This window comes from Molossus molossus, unplaced genomic scaffold (assembly GCF_014108415.1).
Source record: "Molossus molossus isolate mMolMol1 unplaced genomic scaffold, mMolMol1.p scaffold_m16_p_13, whole genome shotgun sequence".
NCBI lineage: Eukaryota > Metazoa > Chordata > Mammalia > Chiroptera > Molossidae > Molossus > Molossus molossus.
In genome coordinates, this window is record NW_023425348.1 from 53,144,791 (window position 1) to 53,157,062 (window position 12,272).

Sequence of the window (12,272 nt, forward strand, 5' to 3'; positions counted from 1 at the left end):
TGAGCACTGAAGGTGATGTTAATTGTCTTTACTAAATAGATATTATACAGCAAAGTTTTCATCCTAGACTTTTCAGAATACCACTTGAATGCTTCCTCTGTGGTATGTTATGAGTAAAGATGTTGCAAAAACCTATTATGTGTTTGGAAGCCAAATAGTAAACCTATTGGCATTTGCTGCCATGTTTAGTTTCTTCCTTGGTTTGGATAATTAAAAAATTGACACATCAATGTGTTGAATTTAATGTACTTTTCAGAGGAAAATTTCTTTTTAGAAGAAAGTAACTTAAACTGATGGTACATTTAAGTAATTTTAAAAATTGGTGATTAAAAATTATGAAAGGTAGTACATGCTTATTAAATAGGCAATTAATACAGAAATGTATGCAATAAAAAAAATGAATGTTTCTTTAACCCTTTTTAGTTTGACTCCCCAGGAGTAACCACTCATAACATTTTGGTAAATATCTTTGCAGACCTTTTTAATACACATGCAAACACATACTACATGGTACATAAAGTTTTGTTTCTACATGAATAGGATCATGCTGTACATATAGTTCAACTTGTATTTTTTTAACTGAAAAATATTAATGTCATTTTCCGTATTATGTACCTTTAGTTTAGGTATGAAAGTAATCATGTGAAGGGTTGGAAATTCCTGCTTTTACCTATTCATGACATCAAGCATGAAATTTTAATTTTATTTTAAAAATTAAAGACAGTAATTTCAAAATTGCCCTTTAAAAAGTGACAGTGATAATACTTTTAATTAAAAAATAAAACACATTTTATTTTATTATTATTACGTTAAATATGTTTTTATTGATTTTTTAGAGAGAGAGGAAGGGAGAGAGCGATAGAAACATCAGTGTGAGAGAGAAACATTGATTGGCTGCCTCCTACATGTCCTCTATTAGAGATCAAGCCTATAACCTAGGTGTGTGCCCTGACGGCATCAAACCAGGGCTATGGGACGATGCTCAGTCCACTTAACCACACTAGCCAGGCATAAAATGCATCTTTAAAAAATCTCTATTTCCGTCTGGCCTGTGTGGCTCAGTGGTTGAGCGTCGGTCCATGTACCAGTAGGTCACTGGTTCAGTTCCCGGTTGGAGCACATGGCCAGGTTGTGGGCTAAATCCCCAGTGAGGAGGTATGCAGGAGGTGGCCAGTCAATGTTCTCTCTCATCGATGTTTCTATCTCCCTCTTCCTTTCTCTCTCTCTGAAATCAATAAAGAAAAAAAAATCTCTTATTTCCCATCACCTAATTATGATGTCTATTTACATATTTTTTTCCCTGTGGCTTCTTTGGATTTTTATATGTATAAATCCTATTTTTTCTTTCTTTTTTTGTTAACCCTCACCCAAGGATATTTTCCCCTTGATTTTTAGATAGAGTGGAAGGGAGGGAGGGAGAGAGAGAGAGAAACATTGATGTGAGAGGGACCTATTGATTGGTTGCCTCCCGCACAACCTTGATGGGGGCTGGGGATTAAACCTGCAACCCAGCTATGTGTCCTTGACTGGGAATCAAACCCGCTACTCTTTGGTCTGAGGGCTGACACTCTACTGCTGAGCCAAACCAGCCAGGGCTATATGTATAAATTATTTTTATTACTTGATGTGTTTGTATAATAACAAAGTACAGTAAATTAAAATTTATAATGATAATTTAAGTTAGTAATTTGGAAAATGCCAAGTGTTGGTCAGGATTCTTTTGAGAAATCACATTTTATTTTTCAGAAATTTTGAAGCAAAGATTGTCAAAATTACATTGTTTTCATTTATGTAGTAGTCTTTGTAACTATATCTATTATTTCATATCAGTCTCATAATACCATTTTCTGCTCTTTGTGTATGTATATACTTTATATGTATATATGTTATATATATGCATTTTAAGTATTTTCCCTTGCATAGATGATAAATTACCTTGACCATGCTTTAATTAGAAAAAAAGAGAGAGAAACCACACTATAATGAAATATAAGATTTAACCAAACTTAAAAGCCACATATTGTATGATTCCATTTATGTGAAATGTTCCAAATAGGCAAACATATAGATATACAAAGTAGATTAATAGCTGCCAGAGGCTGAGAGGAAGTGGGAATAGCGAGTGACTACTAATCAGTATGGGTTTCTTTCTAGGGTGATGAAAGTGTTCTAGTTATATAGTGATGGTGGTTGCAAATCCTTGTGCATGCACCTCACACGGAATGGCTGTCATTAGTAAATCCATAGATGACAAGTGCTGGCGAGGGTGTGGAGAAAAGGGAACCCTAGTGCACTGCTGGTGGGAGTGCAGACTGGTGCAGCCACTGTGGAAAACACTATGGAGTTTCCTTAAAAGATTAAAAATGGAACTGCCTTATGACCCAGTAATTCTACTTCTGGGGATTTATCTGAAGAAACCCAAAACACTAATTTGAAAGAATATATATACCCCGGTGTTCATAGCAGCTATTATTTTTTTTTTTTTTTATCCTCACCAGAGGACATTTTTTTTTCCATTTTTTGTTCAGGTAGAGTGGGAGGGAGAGAGAGGAACAGAGAGAGAGAGAGAAACATCGATGCGAAAGGAACACATCGAGTGGCTGCCACCCGCACAACCGACCAGGGCCGGGGACAAACTGCAACCGAGGTACGTGCCCTTAGCGGGAACCGAACCCGGGTCTCTCAGGACTGCAGGCCGATGCTCTAACCGCTGAGCCAAACAGGCCAGGGCCATAGCAGCTATTATTTACAATAACTAAGCTATGGAAGCAACCCAAGAGCCCATAAATAGACGAGAGGATAAAAAAGCTGTGGTACGCCCAGCTGGTGTGGCTCAGTGGTTGAGCATCAACCCACGTACCAAGAGGTCGCCCGATCCATTCTCAGTCGGCACGTGCCCAGGTGTGGGCAAATCCCCAGTGGGGGGCATGCAGGAGGTGGCCAGTTGATGTTCTCTCGCATTGATGTTTCTGTCTCTCTCTCCCTCTAAAATGAATAAAGAAAAAAATAAAAAGCTGTGGTGTGTGTGTGTATATATATATATATATATAAATAATGGAATATTGCTCGGCTATAAAAAAAGAATGAAATCTTATAATTTGCTACAGCATGGAGGGACCTAGAGGGTATTATGCTGAGTGAAATAAGTCAGTCAGAGAAGGACAAATATCATATGATTTCACTTATATATAGAATCCAAAGAACAAAATAAATAAACAAACAAAACAGAAACAGACTCATGAATGCAGAGAGAGAAGTGAACTGGTGGTTGCCAGATGGGAAGGAGGGATGGAGCGCTGAGTGGAAGAGGTGAAGGGACCAAGAAGCACAGATTGATTGGTAGTTACAGAATATTCACAGGGAAAGTAAGTAAGCATAGGAAATATGGTTGTTAATACTGTAATAGCTGTGTATGGTGCCAGATGGGGTACTGGAAATGGTAAGGGGAACACTATGTAAAAAATATGATTGACCACTAAAAAACAAACAAACAAAAAAAACCTGTGAATATACTAAAAACTGTATTGTACACAGGTGAATTATAGTTCAATAAAAAAGATTTAATCATATTGTGCAGAGACTGGTGTGTGAACTCTCAAAACTTCACAGTAGATGCTGTACTATTCTCTGGAGCTTGGCGTAGCTGCTGTTCTGTTCAATGATCAGGTAGCTCATTCGTGCCCTAAAGTTGCATTATATGTACATATGTCTTATATTCAGCAAATATTTGATGACCTGTTATGTGCATGTGTTTAATCTTAAAAATGTCTGTTATTAAAATATGGAACATATTGGGAAAGCCCTAGAAATCTGGAAATTGCTTTGTTTTTCAGTGCTAGAATTTGTGTGATCTGGGCCAGTAGTTAGAGAAACATGGTTTAATATCTTAAAGTGCCATGCCCTAAATCCTGCATTTTGTTCTCCTGGGTGTGACTTTCTTTAAGCATCTTGAACTTTACGCTTTAAAATGTTCTTTATTTTTATATTTAGATATTTTAAAGTTTTGTAACTGGGGGAGAAAATATAGCAGTATTTAAAAAGTCCAAAATTAGCCACTAAATTTAGAGAAAACCTTATTCACAGAGCGGGTTAGGATGTGATGAAACAGTGAGCCCTTGTTTACTATTGCGTAGCCACCTGGAGTGGGATTTTGCCAGTACTTCAATCCAAATCAAGCTGCCAAGGTTTCCATGGTGTGGGTTTAAATTGAGCAAAGATTAGTGCTTCATTTTGAATCTTGGTGGAAAAAATGCCAGTAGTGACTGAAGCATGTTAACATAAAATTTAGAAATGGTCATCTGCTATGCGAACAAAATATATAATAATGATTAAATATTTGTACGATGTGCAAGTATATACATATGCTGTCTCATTTGACCCTCATGTTAATCCCGTAATCCCCATTTAACTCAGGAGGAAATAGAGCATAAGGTTGCCGAGCTAGTAAGAGGTAGATAGCTTGTGAACCTAAGACCAGTGTTCTTTTAACTGTACTATTGAGGGATTAAAATGATTCCCTTCCAGAATTATTATGTTCCCCAGTTTGGACACAAAGGACAGGGGTGGAGTGGCTTAAAAGCTTTTCTGACCATCTCAGATTACCTCATCCTCCATTTAGTTCTCTCAGGTTTTCTCTCAAGTGTTTTTATGAGGATTGTTTTCTCTTCATTACCATCTGGTGTTTCTTAGTGTTCCTTTCCGCCCTCCAGGTTATTTTGCTGGTTTTCTGCCTTAGTTTAGGAGAATTATTCTGAAGGGGTTGGGACTGAGAGATAAATTATATTGAAAGTTGCTTTCCAAAAAGTAATTTTTCCTTTTGGTTTCAATATTTGCTTCTTCAGAGATAAACATTCCTGTTGCTCTTCATGTTGATAGAATTTATTAGGACTTCAAATGATTACTATATCTGTTGTTCTTATATCAAATATTTTGCCTCCCCTGAGTGTTAACTTTTTTTTTCTTGTTAAATTCCTTTTTTAGTAAAGAATGGAATTCTGTAAGCATCTAGAAAGAATTTTAAAAAATGTTTTAAAATTGATTTTAGAGAGAGAAAGGAAGAGAAACATCGATTTGTTGTTCCACTTATTTAAGCATTCATCAGTTGATTCTTGTATGTACCCTGACTGTGGGTCCAACCTGAAACCTTGGCATATTAGGACAATGCTCTAACCAACTGAGCTGCCCAGCCAGGGCCTAGGAAGAGCTCTCCCCCAACCCCATTTTTGGCAAAGAGACACTATACCTGGATTATCCGACAGTGAAAAATTAAAGAAAGTGGTATAATATTAGCTTTTTATTATTGAACCCCAATAGACTACATAAAAAACTAGTTCTGTTTCAGCATATTTATGAGACAGTCTAATTCTTTAATGAGATTTAATTACCTGTTAGGCTTTTTGGTCCAAATAATTGTCAGTTCTTTTTCCTGAATCTACATGTGTTAAAGGTTGGTCTGGGCTATATGATTAAAACCAATACTTTATCGGGAATATGCTAAGTCCCAACTGGGGAATCTGCTACTTTCTAATATAATCCTTGGGGGTGGGGGTTGGAAGCATATATATATGCAAAAGATAAACACACAAAGATAAATACTTCAGTTCAATATAATGTCCTTTCTTTAGATGCTAGCAGCCTCTACATTCTGTTTCCTATACTTTTTTTTTTACCAGATGCTTGAGTTCATATGTCAGTTGTAGTTCTTCCATAAAATGAGGTTTCCGATTTCTATTAGTTGAATAAATATACTTTCAGCCCTCAAAATGTCTTCAAAACTTCTGAGTGAATAAAGAGGTTCTATACTGAGTATTGTGGATTACTTTATACCATTAGACACTTTGGCCAGCAATATAAATCTAAGGGTGATGTAGTTTAAAGAAATAACTAAGTGTGTGTGATTTATTTTTATTTTTTATTAATTTTTTTTTTCTTTATTGATTTGAGAGAGAGAGGAAGGGAGAGGGGGAGAGAGACAGAAACATTGATGAGCAAGAACATCAAATGGCCGCCTCCTGCATGCCCCCACTGGGGATTTGGCCCACAACCTGGGCATGTGCCCTGACTGGGAATTGAACTGGCGACCTCTTGGTGCATGGGTTGATGCTCAGCCACCGAGCCACACTAGCTGTTTTTTGAGATATAATTCATATACCATACATTTGACTTTATAGTGGACAATCAGTAGTTTATAATATAGTCACATTGTTGTGCAACCATCACCTCAATCAATTTTGGAATATTTTCATCATTCTCCTTCAAAAATCCATATCTATTAGCACTTACTCTCTCTTCCCCCAGAGCCCTAGGCAACCATTAATCTACTTTCTGTCTCTGGATTTGCCTATTGTGGACTCATACAATAGGAATGGAATCATAACATATGTGGCCTTCTGTGTCTGCCTTTTTTCACTTAGCATAATGTTTTCAAGATTCAGCCACATTTTACATATAACAGTACTTCATTCTTTTTTATAGCTGAATAGTAGTCTATTATAGATATACCACATTTTGTTTGTACATTCAATAGATTATAGACATTTGAGTTGTTTCCACTTTTTGGTTATAATGAATTTGCTGCTTTGAGCATTCACGTTCAAGTTTTTGTGTGGAAGTATGTTTCAGTTCTCTTGGGTATATACTTAGGAATGGAACTTTGAGTCATATGGCAACTATGTTTGCCCTTTTGAGGAATTGCCAAACTGTTTCCCAAAGCAGCTGTGCATTTTACTTTTGTACCAGCAATATGTGAGGGTTCCAGTTGTTTCATATCCTTACTAATAACACTTATTATTTTCTGTCTTGATTATAGCCATCCTTGTGGTGTGAGGTGTGGTATCTTACTGTGTTTTGATTTGTATTTCCCTGATGATTAACGTGAAATACATTTTTTAAAAGTGGTTTTCTTTATTGAAAATGGTTTCTGTATTGAAATACAGGCTATGGTTATAAGTTTTTTAAAAAGGAACTTATTCAGCCTGACCAGTGTGGCTCAGTGGTGGAGCGTCCACCCATGCACCAAGAGCTCGCTGGTTTGATTCCTGATCAGCAGCGCAGGTCCAGGTTGTGGGCCAAATCCCCAGTGGGGGGCATGCAGGAGGTGGCCAGTCGATATTCCCTCTTATCAATGTTTCTCTTTCCCCCCTCCCCCTTCCCTCTCTCTAAAATCAATAAAAAGAGAAAAAGGAACTTAATTCAGAAAATACTTATTACCCATAACCTTACCATTTAGAGCCAGTCACTGTTAACATATTGATCTGTCTACTTTGGGTCTTTATTTTTTTAAAAATATATTTATATGGTTTTTCAAGCTGGGATCATATTGAACACTTAACATTAATGTCTTCTTTCCCATGTCATTGAAATCTTTTTGAAAATATTAGTTTAAAGCTAAAACACTGCTCTTGCTGGTTTAGCTCGGCAGTTAGAGCATAGGCCTGTGGAATAGTGAGTTGCATGTTCGATTCTGGTCAAGGGCTCATACCTCGGTTGCGGTTTGTCCCCGGCCCTGGTTGGGTTGTGCAACCGGTTGATGTGGCTCTATCACATCGATGTTTCTCTCTGTCTCCCTCTCTCCCTCCTTCCCACTCTATCTGATAATAAGTAGAAAAATATCCTCAGGTGAGGAATAAAAAAAATGATAAAACACTAACATTTAGTCTACTGTGTATCAGGCATTAGGCTAATTATTTTAAACAAGGGCTACTAGTTTGGATGGAAATTCTAGCTTAGAGAACATGTGAGTATAGTTTTGTAAATCCTTTAGTACTTTGAGTCAGAATGGAGGTCCATAATTGCTATCTTATTCATCTGTATGGATTTTGATGAAAAGCAAATATATGTTAAAAATAAGAACAACTCAACTGTCTGACGCAGTTTGAGGTTCTGTAGCAATAAAGTACCTATTCCAGTGTTCTCTCCTCTCGGAGACAAGCTGTTATGTAGACTTAGAAAGTGTTTAAAACACACACACACACACACACACAACCAACTATACACATTTCTTTCTAGGAAATTATCTTGTATTTGGACACCTTGAAATCAGTGACAGTGTTACTAGTTTTCCAAAAGATGTGAGACTGTCAATTTAATGTGTTTTGATATAAACTGGGATGTTGGGGCAGTTTGTAATCTTAGGTGAGATGGAGTATGGAATCATAGATTTCTAGACCTTTTATAGTTAGAATAGACTTAGAGATCATCAGTTCAAGTCCAACATCCTATCGTGGCCTGAGCGCTGTGTTCTGTTTGGCTCTGCCAGCCTCTCCAGCCTCCACGTTCTCCACTCCCCTCCTCGTTCACTTCAGTGCAGCCGAGTCGGCCTTCTCTCTGTTCCTCAAATTATGAAGACCCTTCCTGCCACAGAGCCTTCAGACACACAGATGACTCTGCTCTACGGCTTCCCGAACCCATAACATGCAGCCGATTCCTGTTCATCCTTTTAGGTCTTAGCTTAATTGTCACTTCCTCAGGGAGGTTTCTGTAGGTAGCACCCCACCCTTCCTAAGACTAACACAGCTCTGCTCTAATGTGTTCTCAAGAGTCTTTTGCTTTTCCTTCATAGCACTTACTGCAGGCTGTTATTGCTGTGCTGTTTGGTATCTGATTCCCCCCTTGGAGGGTAATACAGTTCTGTGATGGAAAGGACTGGTTCACCGTTGTCCACCTCTTGATTGTTTTCTTTGTGTGCAGAAGTTGTTGTTTGATGTAGTTTCATTTGTCTGTTTCTGCTTTTGTTGCCTGTGCTTTTAGTGTCATATCCAAGAAATCATTGCCCGTTTCAATGTCATGAAGCTTTCCTCCTTGTTTTCTTCTAGGAGTTTTATGGTTTGAAGTCTTCCATTTAGATCTTTACTTCATTTTGAATTAATTAAAAAAAAATCCTCATCCAAGAATATTTTTCCATTGATTTTTTTCAGATAGAGTGGGAGGGAGGGAGAGAGGGAGAGACTTTTACCCATGCTTCTCGGCTGTCTTGAAGGTAACCATAGACAACTGAAGGGCAAAACCAGTGGTCTTTTCTCAAATAACTTCTCCTTCATCTCCTTGCAGCATTTTACACTATTTATCAAACCTTCTTCTTAACTCTTTCCTTACTCAGTTCTCATGTCTTTGCGGTTCTCCTACCACTTCGACTGCCTTTGCAGTTATCCTAATTCCTGTTCCTCCTCTTGCTTTGCAATTGTGGTAGCCCCCGAGGTCCTGTTTCTGATCCCATGTCTTTTCTCCCTGCGTTCTCTCTCAGTGATCTCACTGGCCACACGGTGTCAGTCACCGTTGGCATGCAGTTGATTCACAAATCTGCCTCTCCTCTTAGGTTAGTTTCACTTCTCGATTGTCCGTGGACACCTCCATCTAATGTCTTGCCAGAATTGTCTTATCAAAATTGAAAACTTTTATCTTTCCTTTGCCCTTGTTTTTGTCTTCTTCATCCTGTGACTATTCCCTAAACATGGCTGGTGTGCTGCTCCTGCCATGCTTTTTTTGCTCATGCCATTTCCGTTCCTGTCCTTTGGAGTACTTTACCTTGGGCATTTCAGTATACTTCAAGGATCACCTCAAATACCATCTTTTCTGCAAAGTAGTAATCTGGGCTGCAGATGACGCTTGTTCTCTGCTCCAAAATCCTTCAGTTGGGGGTTTCCCATAGGCTATTTAAAAAGAAAATTATAAAGTTCTTTGTGATTTGTTCTGTGTTTGCTTTTTCCAGCCATAAAGCTAGCCACTCCCTCCCAGGAACTCTGTAATTCACCACACAATCCACACAGAATCTCTGGTTCCTCAGAACAAGGCTGTGTGCTCTCATGCACATGTCATTTCCCAGGTGGCATAGCTTTCACTTAACGTTGTTTTTGGGGGGAAGGGGGTAGATAGAGTTGATGGTGGTGGCTTTTCAAACGAATGCCACAGAGATGTCTTTCATCATGTAGATGTCGTCCATCCACTGAGTTCTATGAGCAGTTTGGCATAGTGGAACAGACAGCATCTGGACTTTGATTTAGACTCTGGTTTTGATATTTAGTAGCCATGTGAACTTGGTAAAAGTACGTAGTTTCTCTGAACCTCTATTTCCTGATCAGTAAAATAGAGACATTTAAGGGAGGTTTAAGGGAGAAACTGCATATACAATGTCAAATATAACTAAGTCCTCAATAAATGGTGTTAAAGAAAAACAAAGAAAGCCCTGGCCAGTTTGGCTCAGCGGTTAAAGCGTTGGCCTGCGGTCCAGAGAGACCGGGTTTGGTTCCCGCTAAGGGCATGTAACTTGGTTGCAGTTTGTCCCCAGCCCTGGTTGGGTTGTGTCCTGGTTGGGTTGTGTGGGTGGCAGCCACTCGATGTGTCCCTTTCACGTCGATGTTTCTCTCTCTCTCTCTCTTCCTCCCACTCCATCTGAACAAAAAACGAAAAAATGTCCTTGAGTGAGGATAAAAAAACAAAAACACAAAAGAAAAACAAAGAAAGAAGAGATGCTGCAGTAGCAGTTGCTGCTTGGCCCTCATGGGATCAGCCGTGTACGATGGGGCTGTGGAAAATGGTGCCAGACGGAGACCAGGTGCTGAAGGCATAGCACAGAGGGTATCTTCCTGTCCTGGGGAACTGGTTTACAAACCACAGGTTCTAGTTGGAGATCAAGAGAAACTTCTCCCTGCAGCCAGCTAGTGACTTCTTCCCTATGCTACATGCAACACTTGGTTTATATTTCTCGAAAAAGAAATGCTTTGCTCATATTGTCCTGCCCCTTCCGCTATATCTTCCATATTATGCCAGAACATGGCTTTTACAGTGCGGGTGAGTGTGTTGCTCCCTTTCACTCTTTACAGATAAATCCTGATGAATTTTAAGGCTCCTCATGATCTGGTCTCCATCTACTTTTCTAGCCTCATTTTTCACTATGCCCATGCAGAGGTCAGTTGTCATTTTTTTGTCTGCCCAGTGTCTGAACTCTTTTCTCACGTCTGTGAAATTCCACAGCGTCTTGGTGGGTGGGGAACAGGACCTGACCCACATCTCAGATTTTGAAAAGTTCAGATACTCATTTTCCCTGTTCCCTGGCGGCCTGAGTGAAGGAATGTGACCCAGGCTCAGCTAGTGGGACTTTGAAGCTGCAGCTGGGTCAGTGGAAACAGTGATGGCCTCGTGGTGGGGACGTCACATTGGCAGTGTGTCTCCCCCTGCTATCCCTGTGAGTATTTTTCTCCACGGTTCTGACTGCCTCGCCTAGCTTGTAGCTGCTTAGATTTGGAGCCTAGATTTTCCAGTGCTTGTGTTTGATCTTTGAGGTTACCCATTGTTTTTTCAATAAATTCCTTTTCTGTTTAAAGGAACCCAAAATACTTTCTGTTATTCGCACTGCGAAGAGCCTCAATTCATACAATTTTCTGGCGCCAGGGGCCTGTTTCACATTAGACTTCCCATAGTTCTTCCAAACTGACCGTGGTTGTCTCCACCTGTGGGCTTTCTTTAAAAAAAGTTTTTTCCCCTTTATTGATTGTAGAGAGAGGGGGAGGGAGAATGAGAGAGAGATAGAAACATTGATGAGAGAGAACATGGAATGGCTGTCTTCTGCATGCCCCTCACTGGGGATCTGGCCCACAACCCGGGCATGTGTCCTGCCGGGAATCGAACCAGTGACCTCTTGGTGCATGGGTCGATGCTCAACCAATCAGCCACACTGGTAGGGCTGGGCTTTCTTATATTCCATCCTACTTGGGACACTCTACTCAATTCTTGAACTGTTTGACTCTGGATGGTTCTCTAGAACTCAGCTCTGTTGTCATTTTTTTTTTTTTTTAATCCTCACCTGAGGACATTTTTCCATTTTTTGTTCAGATAGAGTGGGAGGGAGAGAGAGGAACATCGACGTGAAAGGGACGCATCGAGTGGCTGCCACCCACACAACCAACCAGGGCCGGGGACAAACTGCAACCAAGGTACACGCCCTTAGCGGGAACCGAACCCAGGTCTCTCTGGACCGCAGGCCGATGCTCTAACCGCTGAGCCAAACCGGCCAGGGCTCTGTTGTCATTCTTTCTGCAAATCTTCCCCAATTCTTACGATTGCATTAGCTTCTCAGTGTTCCCACAAAACCAGACAGAGACACTATACTGTAATTGTCTTTCCATTCCTTGGAGACATGGGATAGCATTATATTAAATGTCTTTGCATTGTCCCTGGCAAAGAATAATTACCATATAAATTTTATCTGTTGAATTAGTGAAAAACTATTGCATTATACACTGTGTTATATTAAAATTTATTGATTTGCATATCTCTTT

At 39.5% G+C, this 12,272-nt stretch overlaps 1 protein-coding gene across 1 annotated transcript in view; it reads left to right on the plus strand.

Moving 5' to 3' along the window:
- SWAP70 (switching B cell complex subunit SWAP70) overlaps positions 1–12,272 on the plus strand; it is a 78,182-nt gene that overhangs the window by 26,303 nt on the left and 39,607 nt on the right. The window lies entirely within an intron of this gene.